Here is a 23,418-nt window from a genome sequence, read left to right as displayed (position 1 = left end):
CAGTCAGTGTACCTAGTGGCATCCTAAACATGGCTATTGTACTTTTGTGTAGTCACACTAGTGGAAAGATATTTGCAGCACGTCTGCCTGCATTACACACTCAAACGCTTTTTAACTAAGCCATTATACTAGCAAACAGTCAGTGTACCTAGTGGCATCCTAAACGTGGCTATTGGACTTTGCTATAGTCCCACTAGTGCAAAGATATTTGCAGCACCTCTGCCTGCATTGCACACTCAAACTCTTTTTAACTAAGCCATTATACTAGCAAACAGTCAGTGTACCTAGTGGCATCCTAAACGTGGCTATTGTACTTTTGTCTAGTCAGACTAGTGGAAAGATATTTGCAGCACCTCTGTTAAAAAAGCATTAAAATTAATACATCTAGTTATCAAATATTTTATAGTAAGACATATACGTTCACAGTTCTGTTTATGTTGGAGGGCATAGTTTATTAATTAAGTTTTTATAAGGAATAAGTATTAAAATATCTATATTGAGTATACTTGTGTACTGACATGGAAGGATATATATAAATCCTTCCCGAAGCTTCCAGAAGGTTACGTAATACGGAACTATATTCAACTAAACACCCTATATGGACTGAACAGCTGGTATATAATACACGATGGAGGGGGCCACTGGGCGCTCCTCCACATTGCCTGCTTTCAGAAGACTCCAGTGCTGCAAGATGTGACACGCTGTCCGGCCTAAGAGATGACATCCCCTGCTTTGCCATTCAGGAACCAAAGAGAGATGGGTAAAGACTTCCCATTGATCAGTATGGACTAAATGAACTCTTTTTACATAAGCTGACAAAGTATATTATTTTTCCTTTCTGTAACTGAACCCTGGCAACCATTTTTAAATAGATAAAATACATTTATTTTTTACATTTTTTGAAGTTCTTTCTTTCATGTGCTTTTACGTATTTGAAGAAAAATATATTTAAGAGTATTTTTTTTTTAACAACCTCTGCCTGCATTGCACACTCAAACTCATTGTTACTAAGGCATTATACTAGCAAACACTGAGTGAACTTAGTGTCATCCTAAACGTGGCTATTGGACTTCTGTATAGTCCCACTAGTGCACAGATATTTGCAGCACCTCTGCCTGCATTGCACGCTCAAACTCATTGTTACTAAGCCATTATACTAGCAAACACTGAGTGAACTTAGTGTCATCCTAAACGTGGCTATTGGACTTCTGTATAGTCCCACTAGTGCACAGATATTTGCAGCACCTCTGCCTGCATTGCACACTCAAACTCATTGTTACTAAGCCATTATACTAGCAAACACTGAGGAAACTTAGTGGCATCCTAAATGTGGCTATTGGACTTCTGTATATTCCCACTAGTGCACAGATATTTGCAGCACGTCTGCCTGCATTGCACACTCAAACTCATTGTTACTAAGCCATTATACTAGCAAACACTGAGTGAACCTAGTGGCATCCTAAACGTGGCTATTGTACTTTTGTGTAGTCACACTAGTGGAAAGATATTTGCAGCACCTCTGCCTGCATTGCACACTCAAACTCTTTTTAACTAAGCCATTATACTAGCAAACAGTCAGTGTACCTAGTGGCATCCTAAACGTGGCTATTGGACTTTTGTCTAGTCACACTAGTGCAAATCTATGTGCAGCACCTCTGCATGACACCCTCCTGCTCTGTTTTTAATAAGCTATAATGATAGCAAAAAATACTGCCATTTAGTGGCATCATAGAACTGGCTGTTGTATTCCATTAGTGCCCCACTGGTGCCAAGCTATTTCTAGCACCTCTACATGACACCCTCATGCACATTTTGCTATGCTAATGTTATAGCAAACTCAGGGAATTCATTGCTGCATTTGATAATTCGGAGGGATAGAAAGTCAGGCTTCCTTTAGCTTTTCCTTCTGTTCATAGACAGCATCTCCAAGTTCACACCCGAAGAGCAATTTCTCCTCCACGTCTAAGTGTGGAGAGGCAGGTAGTGCGCATGCGTGTGCCGATTTACCCCAGCTGCAGCCAAACTACAGTGTTTCGCCTAGTGAGTATGCTCAGCCTGACTGTGCCATTCCTGACGCTAAGTCTTCATTTCGGGATACAGCGCATGCTCCCACACTAAGTGTCAAATGCCTCTTTGCACAGGTACTTGCATTCCGTGCCGGGTCTAAGTCCTGTTTTGTGCCTAGACACCATGCTAAAGCTGATAGTCTTTTTTCAGAGACTGTATTTCATGCTACTGAGCATGCTCAGGCACTTACTGCATCAGAGACTAGGTCCGGTAATGAACTCTTTGGCCCTGCCCCTGATGTGGGGGTCCCATATAGACCACAGGGCATCAGGTGTCCTCCCAAATGGCTTGCAGAGGCCCACCCCTATGACTTGTCACCGCATTTTTGATGGTCAGACGATGACTGGTGAGGTGTTTGGGTCATGGCAGCCATGAGGTCATCATTGAAGTTGCGGTTCCAAATAGGACGCTAGTTATGCCACTCATGACGTGTCACTCTACTTTTGTCTCCAGGAGGTGCATTGTGGTTCACCCTGGTTTGGGGCGGACCCAGGTTATAAAAGGGGCTGGAGCCAACAAGGAGGTGTGCAGTCTTCTATTATGCTCCGAAAGAGCACACCTCCATGTGTTGAACCCATTGCGGCTTTAGGCCAGAGGTAGGCAGGGATAGGGCGTCGATGCAGGCCGCCACCACAGTTGGTAACGCAGAACGGTTAAGACCAGCTCCTGTCCTACCAGTCCTGCTTGTGCAGCCCAGCGGCATTAACAGGCCTGCTGCTGCTGATGCGCCTGCTGTCCACAGGTGTGGCCCCTACGCACACGGTCAGCGTACTCAATGGCCCCTGTGTTGTTAACAGGGAGTTCCTGGGCTGGGTGGGCATGTGGACCCTGTGACGCTAACAGGGCTCCCAGTCTCCAGATCCGAATGGCGTCTAACTCGGTTCAGGCTACTATTAGTTTCATAGCCACACAGCTCTGTATCCTCCACCAAACCTTCCAGTTGCCAACCTCTCCTTTTCCAACTGGGAGCACGGTGGACACTGACTGCTGATGGGGATATATACCTTTCTCTTTCTTTTCTTATTAATTTTTGTTATATAGCGGTCACAGATTATATACCACCTTATCCAAATCTGCCAGTCCCACTGTAACAGATGGTGTTTCTTCAGCAAATGTTACTGTTGCTTAACCACCAAATCCACGGACCAAAACTTTTTTCCCCTTTCCAACACACCTGTTCCCCTTTCCACCAGCATCTGTCCTTTTTCAACTCATTTTGGTATATGACCAAAAGTGCAACTCTGCAGGGACACCGTACTCAACGCCATCTCAGCACAGCAGCCAGCCCTCGGTCCCTCAGATGTGGACAAGTAAAAGACCATTTCCTCCTATCCATGACAAAGCATTGAGATTCACTCTGTGCAGCACTGGTGTTTAGTGGAAAAGCAGATCTAAGATTGCGTACCACATTCTGCAGATACTCCTGTATACGTGCGTCCATTTCTATGGCAGGAATTATTTTGCCAAATTTTATCTTGTACCGGGGATCTAACAGTGTGGCAACCCAGTAGTCAGGATTACTTTGAATACGTACAATCCGAGGGTCATGTTGTAGGTAGTGCAGCAAGAAGACGCTCATGCGTCTTGTGCATCCAGGAGGACCAAGTCCTTGGTGTGTTGGTGGCAGAGAGGTGAGAATCGTGCCTCCTTCCTCTGTCCTCTCCCCACAACCTCGCACAACCGAAATGTGAGCAAGCTCTCACTCATCTGCTGAGTCTTCCATGCCCATCGCCAGTTCGTCCTCCATTTCTTCATGGGCTCCTGCACCTTCCTCAACACTTTTTGCTGATACTATGCGCCCTTGTTAATCCCTCTCCCTCACCATGACTGCCGCATAGGTGCCACTGACCATCTGGACCTCGTAGATCTTGTTATCCCTTACGCATATGACTCCTCCTGTACTTCCTCCCCTTCCTCTTGTCCCAACACCTGACTCCGAATAATAATTACAGTGTGCTCCATCATGTAGATGACCAGAATTGTCATGCTGAGAATGGCATCGCCAGTGCTAAACATCTTCGTCGACATTTGTAAACTGTGTAGCAGGGTGCATAGGTCCTTGATCTGACACCACTCCAGCAGCGTGATCTGCACCACCTCTGGATCAAGTTATCCCAGGCTATATGTCATAACGTATTGCAGCAGGGTTCGGCGGTGCTGCCACAAACGCTGCAACATGTGCAGATTCAAATTCCTGCGTGTCGGCACATCGCATTTCAGGCATTTAACCACCAGACCTAAAGACTTCTGTAGCGACGAAAGTTGTTGAGCTGCTGTGTGCGCACGATGGAAGTGAGCACATAGTGAGCGTGCCCGCTGCACAAGGCCATGTAGGCCGGGATGGTGTTTTAAAAATTGCTGGAGAATTAGGTTCAACACGTGAGCCATACAAGGCACGTGTGTCACATTGCCCTGACGATGGCCCGCAGCCAGGTTTGCATCATTGCCGCACACGGCTGAAGTCACCAACGGAGTACGCTCCGTCAATTTGTACTCCGGTCGCCAGGTGACAACGTGTTCCTTTCATGCATAGTGCTGATGATGGGAGAGGAGTCGATGCCAGCGGCGCAGGTGGACGCAGGTTATGCTCACCCACTGGGCTGCATTACCTTGACAGATGCAGAATCTCTGGCTGAATGTAGCTGGTGGGTATCTCACAGATGAAATACCATCATTCAGCTACAACCAATGGGAAGACACCACACCCTTTTTTATGCCCATCCTGTCTGCAGACCACTGCCAGACATAGCTATGAACCTCTTGTTACTGTTACCCCCAGTTCAGTTTTATGATTTTGTGTGCTTGTTACCTGACTACTTTTCCTGCTTGCTGTTTATGTACCTTGTTGGCCGATCCGCATTTCACCTCTGCTTGTTTTCTGATTAAGTCCTGGCCGTCCCATTCTGTTCCTGTTCCTCAATTAATGTTTTGACCCTGCCTGACTACTATTCTCTGGAACTGCAGCCTTCCACAGGTATTAATCACCTTGGGCCCTGTGTAATTCCTAATCCCTGTATAGGGGTTAAAGGGTTTCAGGGTTCTAGGGGTCCTGCTTGGTGAGTGGCTTCCCTCTAGCCTATCATTTACAGCCCATCTGAGTGTGTGGATCAAGGAAGGCGTTACACCGTGCTCTCTGCAGAAGGCCATGTGGGCCAGGATAGTGCTTTAAAAATTGCTGGACAACCAGGTTCAACACGTGAACCACACAAGGCATGTGTGTCACATTGTCACAGCGAAGGGCCGCACCCATGTTTGCATCATTGTCGCACCCGGCCTTCCCTGGCTGCTGGTTGAGTGGAGACAACCATTGATGAAACTCGGTCTCCAGAGCTAACCGTCCACAACTTCTCAGCGGTGTGACTCACATTTCCCATACATTTCAAAGTAAACCTTTGACCGCCTGATGGCATTGAGCTCTGCTGCCAGCATAGTAAGGAGGTGTGTGGTATTCCTTGTGCGCAGTTACAAGGAAGGGTGGCCTGACCACACAGGGTTTGCGCCAAGGTGGAGGACCCACACGAGGTTGAAGAGGCAGAAGCAGTGTATTAACTTCTACATACAGAAGAAGGATTGAAACAACTCGTGGGGACGGCAAGACTTGTACAGCAGACCCTTCTCCATCTCTCCCCACAGTAACCCATTGCCCAGTCAGCGACATGTAACGCCCCTGTCCATGCTTACTGGGCCAATTATCTGTGGTGAAATGCACCCTGTCACACAGAGTTTCTCAAGGAATCAGTGATGTTTAGTGCGACATGCTGGTGTAGCGCGTGCACGCCTTTGTTGGAGAAGGAGTGGCGCCTGGGCATTGGCTCTTGGGGCACTGCGATGGGCATAAGGTCTCGAAAATCCTCGGTTAAAAAGGTTGGAAAGGCAGCATTTTGGTAGCCAACAGTTTCCAGATGCTGAAAGTCAACCTCTAAGCCATGTCATGCCCTTCTAAAAGCATGTAAAACACAGTAAGGGGACTCCAACCACAGTCTCCCTTGTTTCCAAAAACTGGGCCACACACACCCCACTTGACTGGCATCAGTTGACCCAATTTTCAAGATGAAAAAGATGCTTTGCATGAAGCACTCTCAAAAATACGCGTGCCTTTCCCATCCCCTGGCTGACCCAGGGGAAGAAAAGTTCTCTGAGAGCCATGACTTATTCATCTTGGGTCTTTTAGAAACACAGCGAGGGGACTCCAACCACAGTCTCCCTTGTTTCCACTAACTGGGCCACACACACCCCACTTGACTGGCATCGGTTGAGCCCCCTTTTGAAAAAGAAAAAGATGCTTTGCATCAAGCACTCTCACAAATACGCGTGCCTTTCCCGTCCCCTGGCTGACCCAGGGGAAGAAAAGTCCTCTGAGAGCCATGTCCACATTGTCAGTGGACAGACACGTGTGCTTATCTGCCAGCAGACCCCCAGCAGCACTGAAGACAGGTTCCGAGAGAACACTGGCTGCAGGACACGACAAGATCCCCAAGGCGTACGTGGCGAGCTCAGTCAATTTATCAAGATTGGAAGCCTAAAATGAGCAGGGCTCAAGTTGCACAATAATGGAATCGATGTTTCCTTGCATATACTCATATCTGTGTGTCCTCCTCTTTTTCCTTGTCCAGCTGTTTTGTTTTCGCATGAGTATATGTCCTTGTCACTTTCCCATGTGTTTGTGTTGTGTTGTGAGTTGTTTGTCACCTTTTGGACACCTTTGAGGGTGTTTTCTAGGTGTTTTTATGTGTTTGTGATTGCCTGCCATTGTTTCCTATGCAGTTCGAGTTCGGTTCGTCGAACGTTCGACGAGCCGAACTCGAACGGGACCTCCGTTCGGCGATCCGACCTCGAGCCGAACCGGGACCGGTTCGCTCATCTCTACTGATGACGCTTCATTTGAGCATCCCAATATGCACTGGATTTTTAAATAAAGCATCGTTAAAACGGAAGTATGGGAAAAACTAGAATTACAGTTAGAGTATTGAGGGAAGGATAGGACATTTTTAATTCAAGGAAATTAGAAAATAGTTGAGATTATGGCACTATATGCACAGGCATATAAAATGAAAATTACTTTAGTCTTTGGATCACTCCTTTAAGCATGCGTTTTGAGTTGTAAATCTTTGTCCCTGAGTTTATTGTCCCAACCGCACCTTGGCCAGAAGCAGACCACATAATTCCCACACCCTGCTTTGACTACTGTCCCATACTTATATGTGACGCCCTGGACTAGTCAGGTTGTCTCAGGTAGTCCCATGCACACACACCCCCTCCCTGAAAAGGTGACAGCAGCCAAACATAAAACCCTTGTCACCACCCTCCAGGTTTGATGTCCACATTAGGGGGGCGGATCCAGGCAGTTGGCTCCGCCCTCCAAGGAGTTCACAGGCCTGGAGGCGGGAAAAATAGTTAGTCAGTGGATGAGTCTTGACAGTGAAGGAGAGAGGTTGAGTTCAAGGGCAGATCTGTGACCAGGCCTGCCAATGGTCTACTTAGGTGGCTGGGTTGGAGCCCAGTCATCTCTGGCAAGGAGGCAGATGGTGGTGGCCACCTGCAGGAGCTGGGATTACAGCCGGTGGAACCGTAGGGACCGGGGTCGGGCGGTGGCCCGCCGGTACCGAACCGGGGAACCGATTGGAAACCGGAGCACCAGGAGGGGTACTCAGGCCCAGTACAAAGCCCCGAACCAACAGGGCCGAGTCAAATCAATTGATTGAGGACTGGACCTAAGGACCTATCCCACACAAGACCTGTTAGAAGACAACAGCCCAACCATACAGGGTAAAGCCACCGCAAAGGTATAAAGACCCAAAGGGCCAGCGTCTGCGGGCAAACAGGGCTCTTCCGACAACCAGCAACCCGGGGAGCGGACTACTGTTGCTTAGGCATAGGAGTCAAAAATTCATATAAAAAGGTGCAGGAGAAAGGCGGAAACCACCAGCCCATTCAGGGAGAAGCTGCAGCCGGCTGCGGGCCCCGTTCATCATCCTGTTTGGTTTACCAGAGACTCCAGTGTGTTGTGTCATAGTGAGTACACCAGTGCCTTCGGGCCGCGCACTGCACCGCACCGCACCACCATACGCCCGCACCCGCTCCCCCACCTCCTCACCTACCCTTGGGCCCCCGGGACCATCACTCCCCTACCCACCAAGGGGTCAACACCAAGCTGCGCAACACCATCCCCAGGAGGCCTAGTTAACGGCAGCGGTGGTGTCCATCTATTCACCACAACCCGTGGGTGGCGTCACGAACTTAAAACCCCCCCTACCAAACACCGTGGCCCCGGCCGTGGGACATCTCCCCACTGAAGTTCCTGCGTGTAGCGCCAACCCCCTTGCAGAGCGACGTGACCCCCGGGTCCGTGAGAAGCTCGAGCCACCACCCACCGTACGAGCACGGATCCGAGCGGCTCGGCGGTCGCAGCCGAGCCCACGGGGCGGTACACATCGACTCTTTTGGCGTCTGCAAACAGGATAGAACCGTCCACTTACCTGTGGAAGTGTGTGTCGAAGCCGAGCCCGCGGGGCGATACATATACAGCTCTTACATCACTTATTCTCATGATGAATGCAACAAACTCTAGTCTGACACTTTTTCCTCTACACTGGAGAATATCCATTCTATGAAATCAGACCTGTGAGATTACGAAACGTTCGGGAAATTGCATGACAAATATAGCCTACATGAAAAAAGACAACTGTGCAAACATTGTGGAAAAACCAGGAAAGAATGATGATTTAACAAGGGAGCAATGTGAAAAGCAAGTAATCAGTTAGGTCAAGAATGTCACAGCTTCTTCTGTGCAAGCCCTCTAGATGTCAGATAATCATTTGATCCTCTTTCATTTCTCAAATAATGATCGAATTGCTGCCTCGGCCTTGAGTTGGTAAATTGTGTTTACTCGTTGTTAGATAATATATACTGTGAGAATTCCAGAGTGGTTTTCCTCTTTACGCTAAATCATAGCTGCTATGCCTCTTAAATGATTATATCTTGTGTCTTAAATGAAGACATTTGCAGCTGGTATTCACAACAATTTGAAGGTTGCATCCTTCATTTATTATATACACTTTGCAAAGCTGTCATAGCAGAAAACAAATGTCCGTATAAAAGCTTTCATTTTACAGAGATTCCTGGATTTTGCACAGGAGTCGTTTTTAATAACTCTTATAAAGTGTATCTGTCGTTTTCCAGCAATGGAAGCAGCCGCCCTGGAAAGCCGAGCTAATATTTGTAAGAATGCCACCAATCGTAGGTGGAATCATGGAGGAATGATATGATGCATTTGTTGCCCACGCTTAACCTGACTTGAGAGGCAACTTTTCTATTTCTAACAACAGGGTACAACTATTTACAAAAAAAGCTATATGAGGGGCTGCTGATAAGTTTAGCCTTACCCAGAAAGAAACGAGAAAGGATGATGAAACTTTACATTTATTCCACATACTCTCCACTGATGTCAACACACTTTTTACATCGGTATTCCAAGTTCTGTAAGCCTAGCAAAAAGAAGGATATTGGTTGTGCCTCAAACAAGGCATCCGTAACAGCCATGGCATCAGAAATGCTGTGAAATTTGGTACCCTTGAGGTGTTTCTTCAGGTTTGGAAACAGATGATAGTCGGAGGGAGCTAGATCTGGTGAATAAGGTGGGTGGTCAACTAGCTGGAAGCCTAGCTCTGCCAGTTTTGCCGTGGTTGCTTGTGCAGTGTGAGCGGAGGTGTTGTCTTGTAGGAACAAGATTCCTTTGGACAGCTTGCCACATCTTTTGGCCTTCAGATCTGCCTTCAATGGGTCCAAAAGTTCAATGTAATACCTTGTATTGATGGTGGAATTCTTTTGAAGGTGGTCCACTAGCAGCATGCACTCCTCATCCCAGAACACAGATGCCATCACCTTACTGAGTTTTGCACCCTGAACATCTTTGGACGAGGAGAACCACTGTGCCTCCACTCTTTTGACTGCTCCTGTTTTCAGGGTTATACAAATGTTATCACAAACAAAGTAGGTAAAAAAAATTAAATAGTAGTTAGATATTGTAGTTAGGGAAGGATATGGAATTTTAATGCAAGTATATTAGAAAATAGTTTAGATTATGGCATTAAATAGGGATTTAAATGAAAATTTATTTGATCTTCGTATAACAATTAAAATAATTAGATTGCAAACAGAATGGAAGAATCTCCAAGGTAGTGTTCTCTAGAATATTTAATTGCATTGCACAGTGCAGGAGGGACAGCAGAACTTCAGGGAGTTAAAGGCATGGATTAAGTCTTGGTGCTGAGTTTTAGTTCCTCGACCACTAGGCTGTCTTTTCATTGACGTTCAACACCAGCAGTATACTGTCATGTCTTAAAAGAAAGAGCCTTGGTCTTGATTATGTAATATTGCCAAATTACAAAGTGTTGGAACGACTTTATCTCATATATGAAGTTTGGTTCTGGGCAGCAAATCATTGAAAATATGCTATGGAGATAGAAAAGGTACAAAGAAGAGCCACAAAAATGTTAGTCTTTTCTCATAAATGAGATCCTCCATGCACCTTATCAGGTGCATGAAGAATCTCATTTATGAGAAAAGACTAAAATAAATAAATTTAGTCTTGAGAAGAGATGTCTAAGGGGAGACATGGTTAACTCTTCAGATACATAAATGGTTCATACAAAAATTATGTTCAAAGCTATTTAATCTAAAACCATCTCAGAAGACAAAGGGCCGCTTACCTTTTCCTGGAAAATTAAAGGTTCAATCTCTGGGGGAGACAAGGCTTTTTAAAGAACTATTAATTTGTGGGATAGTGTAGGGGGTGGGCAGACCCCTTACATAGGAAGCCCGGAATGTTAATGTTGTTTTAATAAAAATGTCTTTTTATTCATAATGCATGTCTTAGGGATCCCCTAGTGGCCGGGTGGGATGGCTGTCTCACAGAAACAGATGGTAGGAGGAGCCGGCAGCAGAAAGGGGAGGAAGGAGTAGTGTTGAGAAGGAAAGTGTGAGATGCAGAAGGCAGTTGTGTCCGGGACGGGAGAAAGAAAGCAGAGCCGGGGCAGAGTGTGGGAGCTGGAAGAATAGGGAAGCCGGAGAGAACAGGAGCGGGCGGAATCTCAAGAGCGAAGCAGACTGGTGTGGGTCCGGTTTGTGGGTAGCCATAGTGGGAGCCGGGCGAAGCAGAGTAGCCGGGCACATCACCACTGGAGAGGACGTCAGGGCAGGCTTTCCCCCCCAGCTAAGGAAAAACGTGAAGTCATCTGCAACTGCCGGTTTATTTTGGAAAATAAAGAATGTCTTTTATTTGCACCAAAGCATGCCTGGAGAGTGTTTATACGTCGGACGACATCTGCACCACCACACTCTGCCCCACCAAGACATCTCCTGTCCCGATAGTGACAGTGGAGCCACGGGTAAGCCTAGCCTTAAGGGCCACGACTACAAGCCCGGAGGCGCCCCTGGCACCCCGTTACATGTGGCGTAGTCGGCAGGATCCGGATTGTATGCAAAGGGTCCCACAAGAAGATGGAGATCAAGTGGTGCCTAGGGCACAGGATCCGGATTAATGGAGAAGAGTCCCGATCCCATGGTGGGAAGAAGAAGCAGTGCCTGTAGCGTTGGACCGGGCAAAAGATGGCGGCAAGATGGCCGTCGCCTTCAAGGACACAGAAAGCGAGCGAAGAATTGGCGCCAAAAGAAGAGCCTGGGGCTGGCCGGTGCCGAAAAAGAAGTTCGGAGTACTCCGCCCAAAGAGGGGAGGTGCCGGTCGAAGGGCACGGATGAAGACATGTGAAGTGGGCGGTGTTCCAGAGAAAAAGAAGAACCGCCGCGGAGGGGTCGACCTGATGTGTGAGACTGGGGGTGGAGTATACCCAAGAGCGGGAAAAGTAAGCCCGCCTCCACTTCCTCCAACATCTCCACCGACCCTGCCGCCCTTACTAGTGACTCGTACCACAGGCAAGATGGAGAACCCTGAGGAACAACAAGTCGCGCCTGGTCTGGACCGAAGGCCCCAGAAGCAGATTGCGGCTGCGTCTGCGGAGGGATTTCCCTCTTACCTACCCGCTGTGCCCGGAGGACCGGGACGGGCCACCAAAGTGACCTGGGTGACCACGTGGGACGCTGTGACCGGAGAGACCACGACTGAGGTCCGGGCGACGTACACCGCCCAGCTGCCGTCGGGCAATCGGCCCTTGGGAACCCCATACCTGGAGACATCCCCGCCAGTCGCGGTGGGACCGTCAACACCCGTTCCAGTTCCGGCTCCGGAAGAAGCACACGCCCGGAAGCTAGAGAGGGACAACTGGGGCTTCTTTTGGGACCCAGTACAGCCGTCACCCCTGCCTCAACGGAAGTCCCCGTCCCCAGAACCGGACCCGGTACAAGAGAGGCTGCTGGCCGAGACCGTGGCCCGGGAAATGATGGCTGGTCCCCGGAGTGCGGAGTTCGAGCAGCAGTGTACCACAGGAGTTGTGGTGAAATTCAACCAGAAGGAGAGGTATGGCTTCATTGAAGACGAGGAAACCGGTGACCACTATTTCTATAATAGAGTGAACCTGGACATTGAAGGCCTGCCGCAACGTTTGCACACATTGTATCCCGGAGAAAAGGTCCGGTTTATGAGAGAGGTGGGATGCCGAGGCCTCTTTGCAGTCGGAGTAACCCGGATGCCTACTACTCAAGAGGCTGCTCAATGGCAGCAAGAACTGGAGTGGGAGGAATACCAGTACCGGCGGCGGTCGCAGCAAAGACCGGTACTAGCCGAGTTCTCCTATCCGAGACGCACACTAGCCGTAGCCCCGGAAGTCCTGCCCGGACCGACCGCTGACCCGGAGAAGGGAACCCCGGCGGTACTGGCTATCAACCAAAACATAACCACGCATCCGGTAATTGTCATGGGCAGCCCCCAGCCGTCCCGTGCAGCGACCCCCTCACCCCCGTCGGGGGTAGAAGGAGCAAAGCCGGAGACTGAGACCGCGGAGCAACCTACCAACTACGAGCCCACCGGCAGTTACGAGCCCTTCCGGAGGCTGCGCCGGTTGCCCGGGCAGTCCCTGTCGGAGTACGTGCAGGCCCAACGAGCCGAATGGCAACGTGCCTATCACCCGGAGTGACTTTTCAAGACCGGAAGATAGCGAGCCTGTTTTTGTTACTCACCGGCGTTGTTTTGGGACCGGAAGAAGCTGTTTGCAACCGTTCAAGTTGTTGAGCCCGGAGAGAGCCTGCTGCTGGACTGAATCAGGGGCTCCTCCGCGTCGTTAAGAAGATTTTGCAGAGATGTGTTCCTGCCGTTTAACATCTAAGACCGGGAGTGCTGTACAGCCTCCGGGCAGAAACTCCACTAAGACCGGGAGTGCCTGCCAACGGCCTCCGGGCACGACTAAGACCGGGAGCTTCCAGGAGGAACTCCGGGCGCTGGACTGGTGCGCCCCTTGCGGTTGCCCAAAGGTGAACGTGATTGTAATTTTATTGAAGTGACTTTGTTTTGTTTACCTGTAGTTTTAGATTTATGCCTTGCCGGGAGGCTCAGGCTTTAAGAGGGGAGGTATGTAGGGGGTGGGCAGACCCCTTACATAGGAAGCCAGGAATGTTAATGTTGTTTTAATAAAAATGTCTTTTTATTCATAATTCATGTCTTAGGGATCCCCTAGTGGCCGGGTGGGACGGCTGTCTCACAGAAACAGATGGTAGGAGGAGCCGGCAGCAGAAAGGGGAGGGAGGAGTAGTGTTGAGAAGGAAAGTGTGAGATGCAGAAGGCAGTTGTGTCCGGGATGGGAGAAAGAAAGCAGAGCCGGGGCAGAGTGTGGGAGCTGGAAGAATAGGGAAGCCGGAGAGAACAGGAGCGGGCGGAATCTCAAGAGCGAAGCAGACTGGTGTGGGTCCGGTTTGTGGGTAGCCATAGTGGGAGCCGGGCGAAGCAGAGTAGCCGGGCACATCCCCACTTGAGAGGACGTCAGGGCAGGCTTTCCCCCCCAGCTAAGGAAAAACGTGAAGTCATCTGCAACTGCCGGTTTATTTTGGAAAATAAAGAATGTCTTTTATTTGCACCAAAACATGCCTGGAGAGTGTTTATACGTCGGACGACATCTGCACCACCACACTCTGCCCCACCAAGACATCTCCTGTCCCGATAGTGACGGTGGAGCCAGGGGTAAGCCTAGCCTTAAGGGCCACGACTACAAGCCCGGAGGCGCCCCTGGCACCCCGTTACAATAGTCTACCTCGAAAGCTGGTCACAGTGGGAACAGTTGATATGGATGTAATGATGCTTGGTGATGCCTATGTGTATTTAACTTTAATGTTTTCTTTTAGTTTGCTGCCATTGAGTCTTAAATTATGAAAATTGTCTATGGGAGACAAAAATGCTAACAATAAAAGCTGCTTTACACGCAGCGACATCGCTAGCGATGTCGCTGGTGAAAGCACCTGCCCCAGGCGGTTGTGCAAATCGCTTCCCGTGGCGGACAACATCGCTAGGACCTGTCACATGGACTTACGTGCCTAGCGACGTCGCTGTGGTCGGCGAACCGCCTTTTTTCTAAAGGGGTGGTTCGTGCGGCGTCACAGGGACGTTACACGGCAGCCGTCCAATAGAAGCGGAGGGGCGGAGAGCATCCGAAAGAAAGTGACGCCCACCTCGTTGCCGGAGGACGCAGGTACGATGTTGGTCCTCGTTCCGGGGGTGTCACGTGTAGCGATGTGTGCTGCCTCAGGAACGACGAACAACCTGTGTCCTGCACCAGCAACGATATTTGGGATTAGAACAACGTGTCAATGATTAGGTAAGTAATTTTGATCGTTAGTGGACGCTCGTACGTTTCACACGCAACGACGTCGCTAACGAGGCCGGATGTGCGTCACGAATTCCGTACCCCAACGACATCTCGTTAGCGATGTCGTTGCGTGTAAAGCCCCCTTAAACCACAGACTATACTGTTGTCTATGAAAGTTGGTTTAAAGTGAACCTGTTCGGTGCAATATGCACCCAGAACCACGAGCAGTTCTGGGTGTATATTGCTAATCCCTGCCTAAATGTCCCTGCATACACTAGCATAGATAAAGGGATCTTTAGAAAAACTATTTCTAAACATCCTTTATGACATGCTAATGAGCGCAGGAACTAGTTACAAGGGCGTTAGTTCCTGTGCTCATTCCGCCCTCTCAGCATGTTAGCACGCTCATAGGGAATGGATTATCTCAGCGCAGAAGTGCTCACTACACAAATTTGGACAAATTTGTGAATATTTGAGAGAAAAAGGCCTTTTGTACTTAATAAAAGTCATAGATCTTAAAGTTCAGCTCATAAAATATGGGAGCAAAAACAAAGTGTTGTGTTTCTCCGTTTGTTCCGTGTATATCTGCAGTTAGTACTATCTACCTCTCACATTTATATATAGATAATGTTTATTACTACAACTCCTCATAAACAATGATACCAAGCCCACAGGTCACTGGTATTCCCAACTGAAACAAGAAGATGATGGCTGCAGGTAAACAGAAAAAACTATCCCTCATTTTACTGTGTTTTGTAAGTTTATTATCAGCTTTTAGCTCCAGAAAAATGGCCACAGGAAATTCCTAGCACCCAAGTGATTTCTCACAATGAGCACAGGTTCTGGCTCACAGCAGACAAAAGGCTTAACAGATGAAATTAATCTTTAATGACGTAGCATAAAATATCAGCTCTGCTGCAGCCGGCAAACACGATGAATATTTTACTAAAATCAACATTTTTAAATCATTTAGATGTACAAAAGAGAGATGCAATGGGCAAGATCACCAATTACGACAGCACCGACGCCAGTGTGATGTATAATGAGTGCTGGGGTAATGTCACAAAACGCTTTACTAAATAAAGTAGCAGCTATTGAATTTTATTGAGTTTTACAACGTTTGAGTAGCAGCTTTTACGAAGTATATTTAATACAATGGAGATATTTAGTGCTATGTAAATTAAGTTTACTTCTGCGATTTCTATATATTTTACTGTGCAAATGTTTTAAAGGGAACCTGTCAGGTGCAATGTGCAGCCAGAACCACGAGCAGTTCTGGGTGCATATTTCTAATCCCTGCCTAACCGTCCCTGTATCTAGTAGCAAATATAAAGAGATCTTTAGAAAAAGTGTTTCTAAAGATCCTTTATGATATGCTAATGAGGCCAGTGGCTAGTCGCAAGAGCGTTAGTTCCTGCGCTTGTTACACCCTCTTAGCACGTTAGTACACCCACATGGGCGTGCTAAAATGCTATTCAATGCCCATGGCCCAGCATCATCATCGGCAGTGACGTATGTACCTGTGTCTGTTGCACTGCCTCAGAATGTCGGGCTTAGGGTCAGTGCGAATAGATCAGAATGCCCCGCACTTCCGGTCATTCACACTATGAAGCCGGGTGTACTCGCCCTTTCTGCAGAGAGGTCTAGTGCGCATGACCGGAAGTGCAGTGATTTCTGATCATGCACACTGACACTAAGCCCAGAGTTCTCAGGCGGTGCATTGGACACTGGTAAACACGTCACTGCTGATGATGACGCTGGGCCATGGGCATTGGCTAGCATGTTAGCACGCCCCAATGCTTGGGTGCTCAGTCCTTGAATCGAGCAGGTCAAATGCTCTGAAAGGTCTCAACTCGAGTAACGACCATCATGGAAGTCAATGATTGGGCAGTTTGACTCTCTGCCCACATAAAGCCAGACAAAAATAGAGCATTCACGAGGGATGGAGAGCTGTGTTTTTTTTTTGTTGACACACTACATCTAAAAATGTTCTTTTTATCCATCAGGAAAGCAATTCAGACACTGCAAATGGCTGGGGTGCCGGTGTAGGAGGTGGTCAGGATACCCCTACTCCTACTAAGTGTTGTATTATCGTGTAAGCTATGGTGTCATACATGTATTATAGTTATATGTATTGGAATAGAGAGAAGGTTTGTTAGTGCAGGAAGAGTACTATACAGGTGCTGGCAAGCACAGAAATAGATAGTTTTGGTAACTAAGGGAACAGTGCCCCATGTTCCAAGTGTATGCTAGACTGGCTAATGCCTTCCCTCTTGAGACTGTATGTTTTAACCAAGGCAGAAAAAAGTACGGGAAAGTGTCTGTGAGGACACAGGCTCTCTGAGGGAGATTCAGTTAAGTGTTGTACCTCTGACATGGTTTAATCTTGCAGAATGCGGCCTGAGGAGAATCCGATCAGCACGGAGGAGGGAGATACATGATGCCAGCTGCGCGACTTCTGTGAGTCAGACCATAAGAGAACCAAGACTTTAGCCAGGCCAGGACCCATAAGAAAGGAAAATGTCGTCCGGAGAAGCCCAGTCACTAGGTGCTGAAGAGAAGAGAAGTTCACTCTTGTCCCGCCTGGAGAAATGCGCTCCAACGAACTCGGCTGCCCCAGAGGGAGACGGTTCCCTGCAATGGTACCATTAGTCTGCATTGGTGAACCTTGATCAGGGCAATGTGTAGGCCGCAGTCATTAGAGCGTGGTAGCCTCATGGCTCCAGTAGTGAAGGCAAGTCAGATGGTAAGATAGTGTAGCTAAATGTATTTTGTTGATATTCTGCACTGTTCCCACTTTCTGTTGTAATAGTTGAAGTGACGGCTGTAGCTCACCTCAGCTATGCAGTCTGCTTGTTTAACCCTCTGAAATTCCTCCTACCTCCTTCCAGCTGCCTGACAGTAGTTGCTGGTCCCTGCCTGTAAATAAACCCTGTTTATCTGACGTCTCATCTTGTGCCATAACTTACTTTGCCCTGCGGTGGTCCTTGGGTCATTGCTAAACCAGGTGCCAACATTCAGCTAGGGAGCCGGCTCATTGTGTTCTTGTTTCATGGACGACACATGTTCTGTGGCAAATGCCAAGCATCCTGCACAGTGTTGGGCAGTGAGCAGAACCCCCATCTGTGGACGCCGGGCCCTCATGCCATCCTCATGGAGTCGGTTTCTAATTGTTTGTGGAGACACATGCACATTTGTGGCCTGCTGGAGGTCATTTTGCAGGGCTCTGGCAATGCTCATCCTGTTCCTCCTTTCACAAAGGTGGAGGTAGCGGTCCTGCTGCTGGGTTGTTTCCCTTCCACAGCCCCGTCCACGTCTCCTGGTGTACTGGCCTGTCTCCTGGTAGCACCACCATCCTCTAGACACTACTCTGACAGACACAGCAAACCTTCTTGCCACAGCTCGCATTGTTGTGCCATCCTGGATGAGCTGCACTACCTGTTCCATTTGTGTGGGTTGTAGAGTCCATCTCATGTTACCACGAGTGTGAAAGCACAACCAACATTCAAAAGTGACCAAAACATCAGCCAGAAAGCAATGGTACTGAGATGTGGTCTGTGGTCCCCACCTGCAGAAACACTCCTTTATTGAGTGTGTCTTGATAGTTGCCAATAAGTTCCATCTGAAATTGATTGTCAATCAGTGTTGCTTCCTAAGTGGACAGTTTGATTTCATACAAGTTTGACTAACTTGGAGTTATATTCGGTTGGTTAAGTGTTCCCTTTTATTTTTTGAGCAGTGTATATCACTGAACAAAGATGAAAGAAATTCTGAGGAATTTTGGACATGTGACGCTCTGGACTAGCCAGGTAGTCACAGATAGCGCCCCACACAACACCAGTCCCACATTAGGTAACATCAGCCAAACACATAAACCCTAGTCACCTCCCTCAGAGCTTAATGGACACACCAGGGGGGCGGAGCCAGGTGGTTGGCACGCCCACCGAGGAATTCAGAGGGCCTGAGGCAGGAAACACAGTTGTCAGTTGAGTTCTAAGTCAAGTTCAGTCAGGAGTGAAGTGCAGCAGGCCTGTGGTGACAAGTCTGCAGCGGAAACTGACAGGTGCCAGGGTCGTAGCCCTGGTACCTTGGCTAGGAGGCACACGGTGGCCTAGCCTGCAGGAGCCGGGAAGACGGCCAGGTGGAACCATGGTGGACTGGGACAGGGTAGTGGCCCGCCGGTGCCACCCTGGGGAACTGACTGGAAACCGGAGCACACAGGGGGGTACTCAGACCCTGAAACGAGGTCCAGAAGCCACTGGACCGAGTTAATTCACTGATTGAGGTCTGAACTACAGGTCCTTTCCCACCCAAGTCCCGACTGAAGACAACAGCCCACCGAGGGGGATAGAAAGCCACCGCACAGGCAGAGAGATCCCACGGGCCAGCGTCTGCGGGCAAACGGGCTTTCCCGACACACATACAGCCGGGGAGCAGACTCCTGTCGCTGAAGTGAAGGCAGTCTACATACACACTACATGGTGCAGGAGAAAGGCAAAGACCACCAAACCGGGTGGGGGACCAGACGCAGCCGACTGCGGGCACCGACCTCCATCAACTTTGTTTACCAGAGACTTGTGTGTGTTAATCACAGTGAGTACCACAGTGCCACCCGGCCGCGCACCGCCCTGCACCGCCCAGCTCCCCCCAACGGGTCCCGGGGCCATCATCCCTGCCCACGGAGGGGTTAACATATTGCTGCATAACCATCTCCCCCGGATGCCCCGTAACTGCAGCGGTGGTGTCTACACCTTCACCACATCCCATGGGTGGCATCACGAACTCAAACACGGCTTCGGCCGTACACCTACCTATCACCCCCCTACGTAGCGCCAGCATTCTTTCAGAGCAAAGTGACCCCGGTTCCAGAGGCGCTTGAGCCACCCACCAACGAGCCCGGATCCGAGCGGCTCGGCTGCGGCCGAGCGCGGGGCGGTACAGACACATATAAGGACTATTATTACTGAAGAAGCCAGAAAGACAATAAATAAGAGGCAGAAGAGACCCCCACAAACACGTTTAACAAAAGAGACCCTAAGGATCATCAAGGAAAGAAAATAAGAAAAAGCAAAAGGTAACAAGCAGGATGCAGATAACATCAGTAAAAGCCTAAGGAGAGCCATTCAAGAACTGTAATCCCAAAAGATATGTACAGTGAAAGAAAACAAACATTTGAAGGGCAAAACGAGGAAGGTATACCAAAAGATCAAAGGGATATGATGAAAGTTTCAACCAAGAGTGGAAATGTTGAAAGATGCGAACAGGAACAAACTGAGCCAGAACAAATCAAAGAAAAACGGAAAGAACACATGAAGTATCTCTACAAGAACGACTCACTGATATGGGAAGAAACTGAGACTGGAAATGATCATCTTGAAAGATGAAGTCATTGCTGCGATAAAGGTTCTGTCAAAAAAACAAGGCACAATTTTCATTAGCGCAAATGAAGTCTTCTGAATCAGCAGTTGGTGTCATCACAAGCCTTTGTTAACGAATTTGGACAACTGATAAATGGCCCAAGGGCTGGACAAGATCAGTTCTTAGTCCTATTCTGAAGAAGGGAGATACTATCGACTTTGGAAACTATTGGACTATTGTGCTCATACCTTATGCCAGCAAAATACTAGTGAAGATCCTACAAAGACGGCTACAGCCTTACTTTGACTAACAGCTGCCAGAGAAACAAGAGGGATTAATAAAAGGCAGAAGACAAAGAGATGTAACTGCCAACATTATATGGATAATGGGAAAAGGCCAAAGAATACAAGGAACTATATTTTTGCTTCATCGACTACAGACAGTCTTTCAACTGTGTTGATCACCAGAAACTTTGGAATACCATGACGGATATGAGTGTGCCAAACCATCTGTTCAACTTCATCAGGAACCTTTACATCGACCAAGAATCAACAGTCCGAACAGAGCATGGTGACATGGCATTTCTCAATGGAAAACGAGGCATTAGACAAAGCTGCATCTGTCACCATTTCTCTTCAATTTGTATGCAAAAGCTATTTCAGGAAGGCTGAAACCTCATTATGGCTTTCTTTATGGTGTAAAAAATAAAAGGTTGATTTCTTTCAGATTTGTGGTAATCGATTGAAGAACTAAAGTTGTAGGTCAAACACGGTCTCTTTTATTAGTAGTTTCAATATACGGAATAGATGTTTTTAATTGGCAAATGTCTGGGAAGAGTGAGCTTCCTAATGTAGGTGTTAAGGCTCATTCAGATGTCCATTTTTCCACAGACAAGAAAAGCGGACTTATAATTTTGATCAGATTTTGAGCAGCGTTTGATCAGAGTGTGGTCTGTTTTTCTACTAATGGAAGACAAATAAAATTCCTCTACTTTCTCCTTTCTGACAGTGTATGAAACCGGATGCACCCGGATGTCATCCAAGTGCAGTCTGATTTTTTTCATAGACCCATAGACTTGCATTGCCAATTTTGATCTGATCATTGGAATAAAATCAGACATGTCTCTACAATTTTCGAGGACTGCTCAAACTGCGAAAAATCACGGACATGTGAATAGACTATTGAAAAATACTATCTGTGAAAACCATGGAATAGCACTTGTACAAGAACAACAGACATCTGAATGAGGTCTTAAGGTCAGCAAACAGGTCAAAATCATTAAAAGGACTCGTAGAACTATATGATATACCCTTAATAAGTAAGCTACTTTCAGATTTAGTAAGTTTATAGCTAGAAAGATTGAACATTTTTACAGTAGGATTTTATTTTGTTGCTTTTGGGACTGGGATAATTTTCATCAAAGTCCTCTCTTTCTCCTTTCCTCTCTGCACCCTATTTTTGTGTCCTTCTGGTTTTTGCTTGATGCTTAACGGAGTGAAAAATTCTGTAGTTTTGGTGGGGTTCTCTTGAATATGGTAACTTGCTATTGGTATGAGAACTGTGGGGAGCTTTAATAATGATTCAGAGCTAGGTATAATAGAATAATTATGTCCATTGGGTAATTAAAGGTCAATCTTAGGGGAGAGGCTGGGGTGGCAGTAGTAATATAGACTGTAAGTAGGGAATCATGGAAGACACTTAAATGGGAAGATGAGTGGGTGGAAATTACTTCCAAATCGTCCTTTGATGTCTATAGAGAGATATATCTTTAAAAAACATGTTGGTAAAACACGATGGAGCCTTTTGTACCTCTGAATTTGCGACAGTAGTAGTTTTGTATTTAGTGACATTTGAATCTGAAACAATAGGGCAATTTAGATTGCCGAACCGTAACGGATAAAGACACCTTTATATTAAGGTGCGTCGTTATAGATAAAAACAATGTGGGAGGAAACTGAAAGGAACTAGAAGTGGAAGGGTTTATTTCAATATGGTTATGACAACCATATTTGACTGAAGATTTGTTGATGTGATGATAAAAGAAGGTATGTGTATTACTTTGACGATGTTTTAAAGTCTATTGTTGTAGAATTCCATAGTAGATATATTTAAAGCCCCTACTACAATGTGCCCGATCTTCTTTAAAGACTTTAGTTCTTCTAGCGATATTCGCTTCAAATATAAAGTAGTACTGAGGACAAAAAGGAGGAATTTTTGTGAAGTCCGATCTGCAAGAAGTAGGAAAGAAACAAAAAAAAAGCAGAGAGGCACATAGTGTAAAACTGTGGGTATAGTCGGTGGTCAATTCGGGAGACATCTCTTAAACATAAATTTTACGTTGCAAATACAGTACTATATAAAAAGAAATGGATGTTATTGTATTTTTTATTAAAAGTAGTCAATAACATACTGCAGACCTTTAGGCCCATTACGCTAATTTGTGCCTTTTTTCCCGCTTGCTTTAATTATATTTAAACTCTGTGAATACTTATTTTAGTTTACATTTGGGTTTTTTACCTAGAAAGGAGGGCTGTAAATTGAAACACAATATTTAGACATTGGGTAAAGTCTCCAACTTTTGGTTCCTGAATTTTTGCCAAAATTTTTACCCTGCCATTATAATGTTATCTTATTTTGGCTCCATGCCAATAGTTTATCCAGACTATTATATTAAAAGTGAAGATACTAATATGGGAAGATTGTTTTGAAATGTTTCCATTAAAAGACAAAAAGCTGAAATCCAAAAATGTTGAGAAAGGCAAAGTATTTGTAGAACTTTCCATCAGTCAATGATTATGATGCATGTTCATACAAGCATTTTAACATCATATCAATGTTAAGTTTTGGGAACATTATGAAAGACTTTAGAAAACCTCAAGTTGTCATATGTCAGATGGTATCATATTTATTCAGGGTTTCCAACTGTCCGGAAATTCCAAGATATTCAGTAAAAATAAATCACTTTTTTTGCCCTCTTTATAAAGAAAAAATGTAAGGCGTCCTTGGTTTTTTTTTGGTTTTTTTAATCCGAAGAAACTTACAAAGATTATTTTGACTATTGTTATCAATTTATAGTTTACAATGAATACAGCTGATGTCTTTATAGCAGAATTATGAGCTGTAGACATGAATCGCTTATAATCTTAATGATCTATTTTGGTTTTCCAATGTGTCCATAAAAATTATTGTTTCTCTGTAATTTTTTCATAAGCTGTCCAAAAAACATAAAAAGTCGATGTTATTTGCC

The 23,418-nt window shown here is 46.7% G+C and overlaps 1 protein-coding gene across 1 annotated transcript in view; it reads right to left on the bottom strand.

Moving 5' to 3' along the window:
• Positions 1-23,418, bottom strand: part of CNGB3 (cyclic nucleotide gated channel subunit beta 3) — a 262,617-nt gene that overhangs the window by 44,548 nt on the left and 194,651 nt on the right. The window lies entirely within an intron of this gene.

This window comes from Anomaloglossus baeobatrachus, chromosome 6 (genome assembly GCF_048569485.1).
Source record: "Anomaloglossus baeobatrachus isolate aAnoBae1 chromosome 6, aAnoBae1.hap1, whole genome shotgun sequence".
In the NCBI taxonomy this organism is placed as follows: Eukaryota; Metazoa; Chordata; class Amphibia; order Anura; family Aromobatidae; genus Anomaloglossus; species Anomaloglossus baeobatrachus.
The sequence above is the reverse complement of the archived record's forward strand: the minus strand, read 5'-3'. Positions and strand labels throughout refer to the sequence as shown.